Source organism: Jaculus jaculus, chromosome 18 (assembly GCF_020740685.1).
Source record: "Jaculus jaculus isolate mJacJac1 chromosome 18, mJacJac1.mat.Y.cur, whole genome shotgun sequence".
Lineage (NCBI taxonomy): Eukaryota > Metazoa > Chordata > Mammalia > Rodentia > Dipodidae > Jaculus > Jaculus jaculus.
Genome location: NC_059119.1, coordinates 19,910,147 through 19,924,278, shown reverse-complemented (window position 1 = coordinate 19,924,278; position 14,132 = coordinate 19,910,147). Strand labels below are relative to the sequence as shown.

At 55.1% G+C, this 14,132-nt stretch overlaps 1 protein-coding gene across 3 annotated transcripts in view; it reads right to left on the bottom strand.

Moving 5' to 3' along the window:
• Zmiz1 (zinc finger MIZ-type containing 1) overlaps positions 1-14,132 on the bottom strand; it is a 233,118-nt gene that overhangs the window by 180,720 nt on the left and 38,266 nt on the right. For all 3 annotated transcript variants that reach the window (XM_045137145.1, XM_004657993.2, XM_004657992.3), the window contains exon 2: positions 4,644-4,765. The gene's annotated coding sequence lies outside the window, so the exon portion shown is untranslated. The remainder of the gene's footprint in view (positions 1-4,643; positions 4,766-14,132) is intronic.

The following is a 14,132-nucleotide window of genomic DNA, read 5'->3' as shown; positions in this document are numbered from 1 at the left end:
TGGCCAGCGTTGCCAGGTCCTGCCCAGGACTCCGAGGGACCCAGCTCACCTTCCTCCCCTCCAAGCAGCCTTTCTGGCCGCCTCCTTATCCTTCGCCCCTCTCCCCCAATGTCGGGCACCTTGGCACCTGTGTGCTACGGCCTCTCTGACTTCTTTCTGCCCTGGGCCCCACGCTTACCCAGACTGTCCATCCACTATGTACTTCCGGGTGTCAGTTCCCAGCATGTCACCAGGGGCCAAGCAAAGTCCCATTCACCCTTGGCCAAGCCAAGTGAAGGGCCAGAGAAGCGTCCAGCTCCAGCCCCGGTGCCTGCAAAAGGCAGTCTGACACAGCGGGGCAAGCACATCAAGAAAACTACACGGCTGGCTGCGTGACCCTAGGTAGTGTCCTGTCTCTGTGTGGTGACTGGGAGCCGCTTCATCTGCACAGTAGGATAACCCGTTTTTTTATTTTTATTTATTTATTTGAGAGTAACAGACAGAGAGAGACAGAGGCAGAGAGAGAGAGAATGGGCGCACCAGGGCCTCCAGCAAACGAATTCCAGACGCGTGCACCCCCTTGTACATCTGGCTAACACGGGTCCTGGGGAACCGAGCCTCGAACCGGGGTCCTCAGGCTTCACAGGCAAGCGCTTAACCGCTAAGCCATCTCTCCAGCCCGATAACCCATCTTACCGCATGAGAGACACCCTTAAAGGCCGCACCCTCGGGGACGACAGATCAATGAACAGCAGAAGAGGAAGGACAGTGACTTATCCAAGATCACACGGCAGGTCCGGCAGGACAGCAGCCCCACCCTGCTGACCCACGGGAGCCAGAACGAGCCTAGGCTGTCGGACTATTTTCAGCTCCAGGCTGGGGTGGGGGTGGCAGGGCCAAGGAAGGCATAAACGGTGCTGGTACAGAGGTGGGCTGGAGGCCACAAATTCCAGGCAGGGGGTGGGGCGTGCATTCTCAGCTGGGCTGAAGACTGACAGGCACGCCACAGACGGCTCTGGAAGCCAAGCTCTGCACAGCCCTGGACTGGGCCAGGCTACCACAAGCTGGCCTTGGCACTCGAGGTCTTTGCAGGCAGCCTATAACCCTGGAAGTGCGCTGACAAGGACTGCCTGCTGGCTCACAGGCCGGTGGCACGAAGCCACACCCTGGGGGCCCGCTGGCTGGTCAGGACAGAAACGTGACCCTTGCTAGGTGGCTGCCACAGACTATAGCAGGAGCTGAGTGGTACCACCTTCCCAGGCACTCAGTCCCCATCCACTCCATCCCCGCCACCTCCCCTCACCTCCTCAGTGGTGCTGTAAGCAGCTGTCTCTCCAGTAGCCACCCCCACCTGCCCGCAGGCCTGGAACCAAAGCCCATCGCACACCCCACCTGCCGCCCACCACCCAGCCCCCAGCCCCTGCTGGCGGCATCAGGTGACCTCCTGACAGCTCAGGGTGTACCTTTTCCCTCGCCTTTGGAGAGGATGCCGTGGGGCTCAGAGAGGCTGAAGCGAGACCACCCAGGCTTTGGGGGCTTTTCACACCTGGCTGCGGTGTACAACCGCGCCACCAGGGCCACGTCCGCCAAAGGGACGAGCGGGGCTGGAAGTAGGCCAGATCTTTGGGGTCTACCAAGCCATTTTCAGCAGCCCAGCTCCTGGGGCTGATCCTGTTGCATATCTGGGGGGGGGGGGGAGAAGCCCTTGTTCCCAAAATGGCTGTGATGGGAATGCTCCCAGGGAAGAGTCCAGGTTATGACCTACCGCAGCTAGTGTCTGGTTCCCTGCCCCGTGCGGCCTGGCCACAGCCCGTGAACTCGGGGTGGGGTGCCTCAGAGCCTCTGTTTCCCCATCCTGCCAGCGGGAGGACGTCCCACCCGCTGCTGACATCTCTCAGCGCAAGAGGTTGCCGTGGCTCCTGGTAGAGAAGCCTGAACAGCTGAGGCTCCAGCCTCCACCCGAAGGCAGGGAGGCAAGTTAAGCCGAGGAGGCAAGGCTGCACAGCAAACAAGAGACACATAGAAGATTCAGAACAACACGGCCCGAGGGGGTCCCCCAAGGTGCTTGGGACAGACGGACCCTGACACCAGCCTCCCACTGAGGGAAGGAGGGAACCAGTGCTCCCATGACAGACGAGGCTCAGAAACATAGAGTGGACTTGTACCAGGTCACCGGGCCTGCAAAGTGGCTGGCAATTGGTAGAGCCTAGATGTGAACTTGGGTTTCACTTTATTCCGTGACTCAAGCAGGGCCTATTCCTTCCCCATCCTGCCAGACGCCCCCACTCATCCACTGTACCTCCCTCATCACACTGTTATTTACTTATTTATTTATTTATTTATTGGTTTTTCAACCTAGGGTCTCACTCTAACCCAGACTGACCTGGAATTCACTATGTAGTCTCAGGGTGGCTTCGAACTCACAGGGATCCTCCTACCTCTGTCTCCCGAGTGCTGGGATTAAAGGCGTGCGCCACCTCGCCTGGCTTGCTTTTTTTTTTTTTTTTTTTTAATTAGAGACAGAGAGAGAACGGGCACGCTAAGGTCTTCAGCTGTTATAAACAAACTCCAGGTGCGTGTGCCACCTTGGGCATCTGCTGGCTTATGTGGGTCCTGGAGAATCGAACCTGGGGTCTTTGGCTTTGTGGTCAAGCGCCCCAACCACTAAGCCATTTCTCCAGGCCACACTGGTGCCTTTAAGACCACTCCCCCTTCTTCCATGCGCCGCATCCTGTCTGTCCCTATACAGGTTCTGCCAGGGCGTGACCGCATCTCCCGAGCACGGTGAACCCGGCTCCCTGTAGGCAGCGCCCACCCGGGCCAAACGCAAAGCCTGAAGACAAACTTGGTCAGCCGAACTGGGGCCAACGCTGGAGAGCCTTTCTCCATTGCGCACACCTTAGGCCCCTTAGACATCCTGAGTTTCAATCTGCTCCACTTCCTCCCAGAAGCCTTCCTGGGTCGCAGACTCCCCTCTTCTCATCCCTCCTCTCTAGAGGGGTGGTTTCCAGGTGCCACCTTGAAGGAACCCTGGAGGCCAGGCCTGGTGGACGCCACGCTACATCTTTATAGGAGTCACATCAGCGCAGACAGGAGTACCTTGTTAAAAGCCCCTCCTTTTCTTTAAAAATTTATTTGAGAGAGACAGACACAGAGAGAAAGACAGATAGAGGGAGAGGAGAATGGGCGCGCCAGGGCTTCCAGCCTCTGCAAACGAACTCCAGACGCGTGCGCCCCCTTGTGCATCTGGCTAACGTGGGACCTGGGGAACCGAGCCTCGAACCGGGGTCCTTAGGCTTCACAGGCAAGCGCTTAACCACTAAGCCATCTCTCCAGCCCCAAAGCCCCTCCTTTTACCTTGAGTCAGCGCAAGCTAAGGGGAGCCACCGGTGAGAGACCAGGAGCAAGGTCGTCCAGGGCTGGTGGGTACACACAGACCTGCTTAGCTAGGCATGTGGCCTTTAGCAAGGGACCTCCTGGCTCAGGCTCAGTCACCGGATTTGTAGATGAGTGCTTGCAGGGGTACATGATGCTACTACTACTATTATTAATTAAATTAAATTAATCATCAATTAAACTATTGACTGTTGGATTGGGGAGATGGCTCAGTGGGTAGAACGCTTGCTGTACAAGCGTGAGGACCTGAGTTCAGATCCCCAGAACCCATGTACAAGCCAGACATTGTGATGTTGTGCCTATAATCACAGCCCTGGGGAGGCAGAGACAGGGGGACCCCTGGGTGTTGCTGGCTGGCTAGTCTAGCTGAATCAGTGAGCTCGAAGTTGATAAAGCCATAGACCCTGTCTCAAAGAATAGGGTGGAGGGGCTAGGGAGATGGCTCAGCAATTAAGGCGCTTGCCTGCAAAGCTTAGTGACCTGGATTCGATTCCCCAGTACCCACAGAAAGCCAGATGCATAAGGTGGCACATGCATCTGGGATTTGTTTACAGTGGCTACCTCTGACCTACATATGCACACACACACACACACACAGAGAGAGAGAGAGAGAGAGAGAGAGAGAGAGAGATAAAACACTTAGTGTTATCATTCCCATGTAGAAGAAAAGAACACATTCCCTCAACAGGAGGGACAGGTCTCCCCAGGTCTACATTAAATGTTGGCAATAGAATAAAAATGTCATAGCTGGATATGGTGGTGCACGCCTTTAATCCCAGCACTCAGGAGGCAGAGGTAGGAGGACTGCCATGAGTTCAAGGCCACCCTGAGACTACATAGTGAATTCCAGGCCAGCCTGAGCTAGAGTGGGACTCTACCTCGGAAAACAGAAACAAAAACAAAAAAAGTCACAGGCTGGAGAGATGGCTTAGCGGTTTAGGCATTTGCTTGCAAAAGCTAAGGACCCATGTTCAATTCCTCAGTACCCACATAAGCCAGGTATAAAAGGTGGCTCATGCATCTGCAGTTTGTTTGCAATGGCTACAGGCCCTGGTGTGCCCAACTAACACTCTCTCGCTCTCATAAGTAAATAAATTTAAAAAAACAATTTAAGTCACATGTCCAAGTCCCAGGCTGCGGCTTCTGCCTTTTGCTGTCTTAGAAGCCCAGGGATGAAGGAAGACTGGGAAGTGAGCAACTTCTCTTCTTTGGGGTCGCTGACACACACACTGCAGGTGCTGTCCACACGGCCCGCCCCCAGCACTTACCTGCCGAGGGTTCTGCTGGCAGATCAGGACTCAAGGCTGCTGAGGTGTCAGGAAGGGAGGCTGTGGGGCGGGAAGAGGCTGGGCGTCTCTACTCTGTCCAAACACAGTGGCCAGAAGAAGTCCTGTAGGAGACAGCAGAAGGGACAATGAGCTCCAGGCCCAGGCCTGCATACAGGGTGCCCCCAACCGGTCCCCTTGCTGACCTCTAAGTCCCTCCCCTGCTGGATTCCTCTGACCATATCTTGGAAGAATTAGCCACATGGCCACAGGGAACCAGAGACACTGGGGATATGTCCCCCACTTCCCCAGAAACGGCATGGATACTAGAACATCACACCTGAGCCCAGGAGCCAGCCCCTACAGCCTCTGGGGTCCATATAACAGCCACACTAGTCAGGCCAGCACACCCACTCCTGTGCCCTTCTAGCCAGCCTTCCTGGCCCCAGCTCTGTGATCCTTCTTTCCAAGCCCCGCTGGCCTTTGAGACCATACTCTGATGATTCTAGAAAGGCTTCTTTTATTTTATTTATTATTTATTATTTATTTACTTATGAGAGGGAGATACACAGAAAGAGAGAGAGGAGAGAGAGAATGGGCATGCCAGGGCCTCCAGCCACTGTGTACCTGGCTTATGTGAGTACTGGGGAACTGAACCTGGATCCTTTGGTTTTGCAGGCAAGTGCCTTAACCGCTAAGCCATCTCTCCAGCCCTGGAAAGCCTTCTTTTGATGGTCACTGTCCTGGCCTCCAGTCCTTAGTACCAGGACTGATACTTGCTCTGCTTTGCTACACATGAGGAAATTGAGCCCTGATGGGTAAAGCACCCCTCCCAGGGTGCCCCAGCAAGCAAGACAGGAAAGGCAGTAAGTGAATCCACTTTCTGGCCTCGCTTATTGCCTGCAGGGTCAGGCTTGGAGGCCACTGTCTTTCCATTAGAGCCATGTCCCCACACACCTGACTGTTGAGGGCCAGGCCACCTATGGAAAGCCCTGGGGAGAAGCCACCAGGCCGGGTTTCAGAGCCCATTCAGCACAGTGCTGCCTAGCCTGTTGATGGCTTCCTCTACCATAGACAAGGCAGTCCAGAAAGTTCCTTGAGCTTCCCAGGAGCAGGGGCACCCCTACCTCAAGCCCATCTTCAGCTGGAGGGTCTTGTTGAATTCCCTCTCTCAGATCCCCAAAAACTGTACAGAGCACTTCACGGAAGGATATGGAAACACTTCCTGGTCCCCAGCCTAGCCCGTGACTCAGCAAGTCCATTTCCACCGAAATGCACGCCGTGGTCACCAGCACAGCTGGGCACAGCAGCACCAGAGTGAACATTCTCCACGTGGCCGAGGCCATTAGGACGAACGGATGCATAACACAGGTTACCTCACAGCCCCGAGAGGGAATAACCTGCAACTGTGTCCAACGACATGGATAAATCCCAGAGCATTTATCTAAAAAGCCAGACACTGGGCTGGAGAGATGGCTTAGCGGTTAAGCGCTTGCCTGTGAAGCCTAGGGACCCCGGTTCGAGGCTCGGTTCCCCAGGTCCCACGTTAGCCAGATGCACAAGGGGGCGCACGCGTCTGGAGTTCGTTTGCAGAGGCTGGAAGCCCTGGCGCGCCCATTCTCTCTCTCTCCCTCTGTCTTTCTGTGTCTGTCGCTCTCAAATAAATAAATAAATAAATAATTTAAAAAAATATAAATAAAAAGCCAGACACGAGGGCTGGAGAGATGGCTTAGCAGTTAAGGCACTTGCTTGCAAAGCTTAAGGACCCAGGTTTGATTCCCCAGTACCCACATAAGCCAGATGCACAAGGTGGTGCTTGCATCGGAAGTTCATTTGCAGTGGCTGGAGGCCCTCTTGTGCCCATTCTCTCTCTCTCTCTTTCTCTCTCTCCCCCTCTCTCTTTCTCTCTATCTGCCTCTTCTTCTCCCTCTCTCAAATAAAATAAATAAAATATGTTTCTAAAGCCAGATACGGGAGGGAATGCACTTAAGAGATGCATTTAGACCAAGGTCACGAGGCAAGGCCACTCTAGGCCCAGAGCAGCCAGCACACAGCCGCACGGTCTGTGTGACACCTTCTCTCAAGGGGTGGAGTCCATCCTCTACCCTTGATCCTGAGCTAGTCTTGAGACGGACACTGACCAATAGGATTCAGTGCAAGCAGCGTGCTGTGAGGCACAGAGACCAGGCCTTAAGAAGTGCCATTGTTTCTCAGCTTGACTCAGAGCACTGCCACCTCAGGGCCACAGACGGCAGCCACTGGACTTGAATGAGGGCAGAGAGCTGAGGCCCAGCCAACAGCAGGCTCCACTGCCAGGTATGGCTGAGGTCACCTTCACCTTAGGCGACTGCAGCCACACGAGCCCTGAGAAGCCAGGGGGAGGCCCCGGCCCGGCCAAACCACAGCCTGGTGAGGTTTAGTAAGTGTTGGGGGGGGGTCTTCCAAGTCACTTGTTTTGGGGTGCAGCAGATGACAGCGAGCAGGCTGTTGCAAGTCAGGATCCTTTGTCCCCGACGGAAGTGACGGCAGGGGCACTGTGAGACCTCGAGGAGCTCGGGAATGTCGAGTTCCTTCGCAGGACGGTGCTCATGCAAATACGCAAACAGGTTCGTTTTCAGACGATCTGTCCAGCTCCACGCGTGAGCCGGGACGCTGCATGAACCTAACCCGTCAATGGCAGTTAAATCCTGAAGCTCTAGGCCTGAGTGACAGAGCCAACCCCACCCTGGTCTGCCCTGATACCCCGCCTTCCTCCTCTCCATGCCCTACAGATGCCTTGCTGCTGCATCCTGGGAGCCCCTGCCATTTCCCCCACACCAGGGGAAGCCTTCCCGGCCCTCTCTCCCAGCCTCATGGAGGACCACACACTCACACAGCTCTCTGGGGGCAAAGCCTAACTCCAGGCAGGGTTATTTGTTTTTCTTCTTATTGTCCAAGCAGAGCCCAGTCAGGGATGGTTAGCATCTTATCTGCTCCCCCTCACACACAAGGCAGAAACCCCCCCCCACCCCCCCGAACATCCTGTAGTGATCAGAGCAGTCCCCAGGCGTTAGGAATACAGGGCACCACAGACCAGCCCTCTCTTGGGCCTCTCCTTATGTAGACTTAGGATGATGGGGCTAAAACTTGGGGTGCAAAGAGGGTCTACGCTGTGGGGATTCATCTTTTCATAGCAGATAACGACTGCGTGAATGTGACCATGCACCAGTCTCCCCTCCCATGATGACCTATTAAAATAAGATCACAAGGCTACATCCTCAAAGGACAAAGGAAGAACCGTGGGTCCAGGCAGGGACATTGTCTCCTTGACAATCCTTCAGCATGGCCCTCCTGACCCTGCAGACAGAGGTCCCCACCATCCTTTGAACAATCAGCCAATTCAACCATCTCTAATGGACCTGTTTTCTCTCTCCAGTGGGGGAGGAGGGCATGACCCCAGTTGGCCAAGGTGTTTGTAAGGCCCCAGGTCTCTTTCCTCCTCCCTCAGGATACCCACCGTGTCAACAACAGTACCAGGAGTAGGAGGGTCACGTAGCTAGCTACATCAGTCCACTTCCAACACAGGCCACAGCGTCTTTCATCTGCCCTCTCCCTCAGACACCCTTTGCTGAGAAAGGAAGTCCCCTGCCCCTCAGAGAAGCACAGAGAAGCCAGAGGATGTCTGGGCTGGGTGAGGGAAGTATGCCAGATCCCTGGGGACATCTGTCTTGTACCAGAGGTGACACAGTCACCTGAGGGCAGCTGGAGAGGTCACAGCATAGCTGTTGTGGGAGGGAGGGTGAGCGCCCCATCCCTAGAGGTGTACAAGCAGAGGCAACAAAGTGAGGTTGACAGCATCAGAAGTGAACCATCCTTTGAGGATCCAAACCACCCCAGCTGATTGCCAAGCCCACGGCGTCTCGGTCCTCTCCCCGGAGAACGGCAATCTGCGTGTATGGAAGACGACCCAGCCATTTAAACTGGAAACAAGTCCTCCCAGGGGATCGTCAGCAAGTCGGGGAGCACAGGCAGGTGACCTTCTAAGTCCTTCTGGACCCAGAGATTAGCGGTTCTGAGTCCCCTCCCACCAAATCCATCTGGAAGATCCCAGGCCCTCTGGGAGTAATGGCCAGGCCTGGGCAAAGACGTGTGTGTGTGTGTGTGTGTGTGTGTGTGTGTGTGTGTTGGGGGCAGGGGTTTGGAGGAACTCATCCAATGATGCTACCAACCCAGCTCCTTCCTGGCCGGAGCCCCCACAGCCACCCAGGAAAGCTTAGCACGGGGGTGGGGGGGCAGTGTTCAGCTGCTGCTCAGTGAGCCCGCGGAAAAGCAATTATCTTGCTCTTAGCAGAACGAAGCTAGCTAGCTTTTACCGGCCCTTCCCTACACACACACACACACACACACACACACACACACACACACACACCCTCCCTCCCTCGCTCACCCAGGCCAAGATGCTGTAGTGGGCCTGATCTCCCCCCTCCCCACCAGTCTCCAGATTTCTCCCACTCGTTCAACCTCCACCCTCCAAGCACACTTCCAACGCTTAAATCATTTAGCCCGCTAAACCGGAGACGGCAAAATGGGTGCTATTTCTTAAAAAACATACAGAGAGCGTATTAAATTATTGATAGCCATTAAACAGGGGGAAAAAAATTAAACAGCTCTCAGCCCTTATCAATCATTCATGCAGTTTCCACTGGGGTGTTTTCTTGGAGTGATCACTTGGGCAGCCCGGGGAGCCAACTCCTGCCGGTAGGGAAGGCAGAGGCTGGAGGGAAGCCAGCGGGAGGGAGGGGCTGCCCAGTCACCCTGGGCAGGGGCAGGGAGGTGAGGCTGTGTGCTAACTAACACGTCTCCCTCTTCTCTTCCCCACATCATTAACAAAGGGAGACTCCAGCATGCCTCCAGGAGCCTCTTAATTAAATCCAGCCTGCTTTTATTAGGCACCTACTATATATCAGGTCGGCAGGATGCACAGATAAACAAGCCTTAAGGCCCTCCGGGGGCTAATGAGGGATGAGGGAACCCACTGCAGGAAAATGTGACTGTACTACAGAGTGAATGGGGATGAGGGGACAGTCCCGGATCAACAGTGGTTGTCAAAGATGACTTAGCCCTTGTAGTGGTTGGACAGGGACCAGAAAACTGTCCTGGGGACAAGCAGGGAGTGGCACTCCAAGAGAACAGCCCAGGCCAAGGCCAAGGAGCGCCCTGCCCAGCTTGAATGGCAGCTACTGGCGAAGTGGGAGGAGGCTTGGACGCCACCCGTGGAGGGTGGTGACCGGGCTACTCCCCCAGGCAGTGGGTAAACCCAGGCCCGGCTGGGTAAGAACACCCAAGACCAGCACCGTCAGTGTGCCCAAGGCAGGAGCTGGGGGTTCACCCTAGCTGTCTAGGCCAGTGTCCCCACCACCCCAGCACGACAGATCCATTTTGGGGCTTTGATTCAGGACACCTAAGCCAGTGTGACGCAAACACTGTAGACCCAAGGCCTGGCTGTGACCAGCCACAGACAGGCTGAGCAGTATTACCCTCAGGAGACAGGCTCCCTGCTGTACCGTGCCGGGGACCTGGGCACCAGGGCTGTGCGGACACCTGATACCACCACGCCCTGCGGTGCGCAGGGCCCATCCACAGCCAGGGGCCATGTAAGGATGCGAGGCCCAGCTTGCCAGCCCTGCCTTCTTGACCACTTTCTGAGGAGGCTCTCTCTCACTCACACTGGGAGCCAGGCTGTGAGGTGGAGCTGCAGCGGCCTGCCAAGTGGATCACACCCTCGCCAGAGTAAGCTGCTATCACGGGAAGCGTTCTGGGGAAAGCGGCTGTCTACCGCCACCAGAAGTGATTCAATCTGCAAAGTGGGGAGCAGGAAAGGGATTCCCCTCCCCAGCCACCCAGCCACCACCCCTCCACCCACCCAAGGGAGAGCAGCCACCCCATTTGCCTGACTCTCAGGGGACTTGAGTGTGACGAGACAACCAGACGTCGGAGCGCCTAGCTCTGCCCTCACTCTGCCGTCCAATGTCCCCTCCTCCCTGGCTTCGTTCTGCAGTGCATAGGATGACAGATGCATACCTGGGCTGGGTAAAGCCCACGCAGCTCCCATAGGACAGGGCTCACCTCCAGGCCGACTGGCTGAGGTACGGAAGAAACACAGGTTCCTTAAGCCGACCCCAAATAGCACCTCGACTATGTTCATCCAACCATCAGTGACATCGCCCATCTGCCTCCCCACTTACTGCTGCCCATGCCAGTGTGGCTCATGGCTCCCCTGTGTCCCTTGCCCCTCACGGGGGCTGCCGCATGTGGCTCCTCTAACTCCAGATTCCTCAAAAGTGTAGAGCCCTGGGCGGAGCTTGTGGGCGTAAACTAGGCCAAGCAAGACTATCTAGAAAGGCCTGTTGAGTAGCAGAACTAAGACCCAAATAAGCAGTTAACACCACCACCCAAACCAAATACACCTGTCCCTACTCAGGTACCAGGCTGTGGCTCCCCACTGCCAGAACTTCCCAGGGCCAAATTCTCCAATAATCCCTCATTCATGAGCCGTGTCCACAGTCCTCTGAGTCTCTTATACCCGTTTGTGATGCCGCAGTTACTCGAGCGCCTTGGACTCTCATGCCCCAGGGCCTTTGCATAAGATGGGGCCTTCTCTACGCAACCAAATTCTGCTCTCTCCATTAGTAACTGCTGCACACACATTACACAGTTCTGAATTCTGGTCACATCTGTTCTGAGAGAAATGGGGGATGCCATGAATGCAAAAAGGGCCCCTTTCATGGGCACTTGGCACATAGGGTCAGAGGGAGTCTAACTTGACTACAACTCACACCACCCACCCCAGTTCCCGGCCTACCACCTAGAACCGGTCCTTCCCAATGGCAGACGTTTGTGCATGGCTCATGCAGCAATTAAAAAAAAAAAAAAAAAAAAACATTCCTTAGAGAGTGGGTGAGATGTTCTCAGCCATGTGTAAGGAGACTGTATTCTTGGAGCTTCCAAGCCCGAGGATGGGCAGGCTTGGGAATTTCCAGGCAAATGCCAGCAGAAATTGGCCACAAATGAATCATTAACTTTCGAGTTAAGAGCTTAGCGTGCTCGTGCCAAGGTCTCTGCTCTGGCCTGTGTGGGCCACTTGGCTTCCCTTGGCTCAGGCCTGAGGGCACCCTGTCCCCCACCCCCGCCGGCCATCTGCTTTACCCCACAGCCACTGTTCACCAAGAGCCGAGGCCATCTGAGCCAAAGCCGCCCAGCTGGCTGATGGGAGAGGGCTCGCTTTCCCCAAGGAGCCTCTCCGATCCTTTCCTCACACACTGGTGTCGTAGAGCACCGTCCCTTCTCACCAGCTCAATTCCCTTTACCCTTCAAGGTCTGGCTTCACACTAGCATGCTTTCTATCTTTACCCCATGACCTCCAAGCCCCTATCTCTGTATTATGTCTTTTTAGGTGAAGGAGAGAATGGGCGCACCAGGGCCTCCAGCCACTGCAAAACCAACTCCTAATGCATGCGCCACCGTGTGCATCTGGCTTATGTGGGACCTGGAGAATTGAACCTGGGTCCTTAGGCTTCGCAGGCAAGCGCCTTAACCGCTAAGCCATCTCTCTCCAGCCCCTGTAAAGTCTACTCCCTTTCTTGACTTGGGGGCCCAGGGCTCGTCTCTGCCAGGATGGGAACACTACTCCCTCCTCTGCATCTCTGCAGCTGCCTGGAAGCAGACGTGACCTGGGACTCTAAGACCCAGAACTCCATGTGAAGTGGGCACATAAGGGCCCCATAGGTGGGCAGACTTCTAGGCTGGTGGTATGGGGTGGATAGTTCTCCCGGGGCCTCCTGTGAGAGCTTTGGATCTGGCTGCCCTAGAGTTCGTAAGAGGCACGTAAAGGTGACTTCTGGCCTCTCGCCTCTCACAGGACAGCATAGGGTCTTTTGTGGTCGACAGACATCAGAATTAGCAGCTTCCTTCTCCAGCATACCATCCTGTACAGACCGAAGCTATCTTACAAAGACGGTGGCTGAGACTGGTGGGTGAGAAGTCTGGAGTCATAAGGTGAGAACAATGCATTCTACAGCATGCACTCACGAGCCCTCCCAGACTCTGAGATACCTGGTCAGTGGCAGGCTGGGAAATGGGAATGAATGCTGCTGTCCTGGGCAGCCGCTGTGTATCTGGACACGTGTCGCAAATTCTGCCTCTGCCGCACCTGCTGCACCGCACGGCGGAGGGCTGGCAGTGCCCCCGCTTGAAAGGTGAGAGGGGGTCCAAGGTCCATAGAGGCCATCCCGTGGCTTCTGATCCGGGCCCACATGGGTGCCCTGAACACCATCCCTGCCGCGTACTCAGGCCTGCTGTAAGGATCACCTCTTCCATGTTCCAGAGCCCTGTGCTCACCTGATCCTCAAAGCAGCCCCAGGAAGCCTCGTGTGGCGACACAGGCCTGTAATTCCAGCGCTCAGGAGGCTGAGGCAGGAAGATTTCAAGGTTGAGGGCAGTCTGAGATAAACTACTAAGACTCTGTCACAAACGTAAACTGAAGGAGGGGTGCTGGGGACATCACTCAGTGATTAAGGCACTAACCTGCAAAACCTAAGGGCCTGGGTTTGATTCCCCAGTACCCACGTAAAGTCAGATGCACAAAGTGGCACATGCCCCTGGAGTTCATTTGCAGTGGCAAGAGGCCCTGGTGCACCCATTCTTTCTCTCCTCTCTCTCTATCTCTCTCTCCCTCTCCCCCCCCCCCTCTATATATATATACACACACACACATATATATACATATATATATATATAAATATATATATATATATTTATATATATAAATATATATATATATATATATATTTTGTCTCTCTCTTAAACAAACAAACAAACAACAAACTGAAAAGAGGATAAGAGAAAGGCTCACTGGGAGGACAGGAGGAGGGCTTGCCTAGCGTGGTAAGGTTGGGAGTTTCATCCACACTACCAGAAGCAAAACAAAACAAAAACCATAATGAGCAGCTGGTGAGGGTCTTACAGACGGGGAGCGCCTGGCTGGAAACACTGACTCACCCGGTGTTCTAGCTAGCACCCATCGCCCTCACCTAACTACATGAGGTGGCCGTCCCTAAAGCCATTTGTAGACAGGCTAACACTACAGATGCCAGAGATACAAGGAATTGCCCAGGGCCACACCAGCGACAGAACCTGTGACCGGGCCAGCCAGCCGTGCACACATGCATCTCGGTGCGTTCTATGCCTGCGGATCACGGGCCTGTTAGTGCAGACGGCTCCCATGGTGAGAAAGGCAGCGTGAGATGGCAGTTGCTTATGTGTGGTTACCTTCCCCCCTCCCGCAATGCAGACGTACATGTCCAACACAGGTATGCACACAGGGCAGCAAACTGAATCCAACCCATGGCACCAGCAGCTGCCCGGAGTGCCAGCAGGTACCTGCATGTGCACACCGAAGCACGCCTGTGTTCATTTGTACTTGGGCCAAGGGTCGGGACGTGAACAATCTCTCAC